We start from the raw sequence: 2,485 nt of genomic DNA, 5'->3' as shown, positions 1-2,485 counted from the left end.
TCCACAGAAACCACGTTCCAACATGTAGTTATGTGTGGCTGGTGAATTTGGTGTATCTGGTTTGCTGGTAAGGCGCCGTTCCGTCATTTTTCATGAAAAAGCGGTTTACATGCCGGAACGGGTATTGGAACGGGGTTTTTGTGGATGGTTTGTGGTTGATTACACTTACCACATCTAGTTATGTGTGGCTAGTGAATTTGGTCTGTATATTTTGCTGGGAAGGTGCCGTTCCGTCACTTTTTATTAAAAAAAAGTGTATTAAAGGCCGGAACAGATATTATAATGTGGTTTCTGTGGATGGTTTGTGGCTGATTACACTTATAACATTCAGTCATGTGTGACTGGTGAATTTGGTGTATCTGGTTTGCTGGTAAGGTGCCGTTCCGTCACTTTTCATGAAAAAGCGTTTTACAGGCCGGAACGGGTATTGGAACGTGGTTTCTGTGGATGGTTTGTGGTTGATTACACTTATCACATCTAGTTATGTGTGGCTGGTGAATTTGGTCTGTATATTTTGCTGGAAAGGTGCCGTTCCGTCACTTTTTATAAAAAAGTGTATTATAGGCCGGAACATATTTCATAATGTGGTTTCTGTGGGTGGTTTGTGGCTGATTACACTTATAACATTTAGTTATGTGTAATTGGTGAATTTGGTGTATCTGGTTTGCTGGTAAGGTGCAGTTCCGTCACTTTTCACGAAAAAGCGTTTTACAGGCCGAAACGGGTATTGGAACGTGGTTTCTGTGGATGGTTTGTGGTTGATTACACTTACCACATCTAGTTTTTTGTGGCTGGTGAATTTGGTCTGTATATTTTGCTGAGTAGGTGCCGTTCCGTCACTTTTTATAAAAAAGTGTATTACAGGCCGGAACAGATATCATAATGTGGTTTCTGTGGATGGTTTGTGGCTGATTACACTTATAACATTTACTCATGTGTGACTGGTGAATTTGGTGTATCTGGTTTGCTGGTAAGGTGCTGTTCCGTCACTTTTCATGAAAAAGTGTTTTACAGGCCAGAACGGGTATTGGAGCGTGGTTTCTGTGGATGGTTTGTGATTGATTACACTTATCACATCTAGTTATGTGTGGCTGGTGAATTTGGGCTGTATATTTTGCTGGAAAGGTGCCGTTCCATCACTTTTTATAAAAAAGTGTATTATAGGCCGGAACAGATATCATAATGTGGTTTCTGTGGGTGGTTTGTGGCTGATTACACTTATAACATTTAGTTATGTGTAATTGGTGAATTTGGTGTATCTGGTTTGCTGGTAAGGTGTCGTTCCGTCACTTTTCATGAAAAAGCGTTTTACAGGCCGGAACGGGTATTGGAAGTGGTTTCTGTGGATGGTTTGTGGTTGATTACACTTACCACATCTAGTTATTTGTGGCTGGTGAATTTGGTCTGTATATTTTGCTGGGTAGGTGCCGTTCCATCACTTTTTATAAAAAAGTGTATTAAAGGCCGGAACAGATATCATAATGTGGTTTCTGTGGATGGTTTGTGGCTGATTACACTTATAACATTTAGTCATGTGTGACTGGTGAATTTGGTGTATCTGTTTGCTGGTAAGGTGCAGTTCCGTCACTTTTCATGAAAAAGCGTTTTACAGGCCGGAACGGGTATTGGAACGTGGTTTCTGTGGATGGTTTGTGGCTGATTACACTTATTACATTTAGTCACATGTGACTTGTGAATTTGGTGTATCTGGTTTTCTGTGAAGGTGCTGTTATGTTTGGTTCCGGACACTATTCTGGTAGTTAAAGGGTTAATTAATTATTATATCACAAATATTCTTGTTCCTAAAATTGTTCTCAAGAGTCTCTAATACATCCCATTATATTGTAAATCAATTTCCTTCATAAAATGCCTGTTCCGGCCTGTTCCGTTCCGTTCCGTTCCGGCTTTTACACCGTTCCCAAAAATATTACTTTGTGGTGAAGCATAATTAATATCAATGCTTAGATATTTATAATAATTATGCCACACAGCATGCTCATCACCAGTATATATAGATGCATTGTATCAGTATACAATGCAACATTATCATTTAACATGATTATACAGTGCATCATGTTCTTTATTGGCAGATATGCTCATTATTTAGTGTACCATAGTCTGTTGTTTTTTTAAAAATAAAAAGATACTATGCACTATTATAGAGAATGCATGATTATAATGTGTGTGTATATATACATATATATATATATATATATCATAACTGGACAGTCCAACAAATGTATTATTTAGCTGTGTAGCTGTGTAGATACTCATCAGCATTAGCACATTGCAGGGTGTTTATATGAAGATTATAGTCACTCATATCAAATTTATACAGAACAGTGAGTTTACTACCAGAGAATCTCTTTCCTCACCATTACATATGGCAGAGAATCATCTATCAGTGCTTATGTAATCACTAATGAATTAGCTTACACAAATAACACTGCAAAGATTGTTTCAGTTATTTAAAGTTATAAAAAAA

The sequence above is a fragment of the Bombina bombina genome, chromosome 3 (genome assembly GCF_027579735.1).
Source record: "Bombina bombina isolate aBomBom1 chromosome 3, aBomBom1.pri, whole genome shotgun sequence".
Classification (NCBI taxonomy): Eukaryota; Metazoa; Chordata; class Amphibia; order Anura; family Bombinatoridae; genus Bombina; species Bombina bombina.
This window is presented reverse-complemented; position numbering follows the sequence as displayed.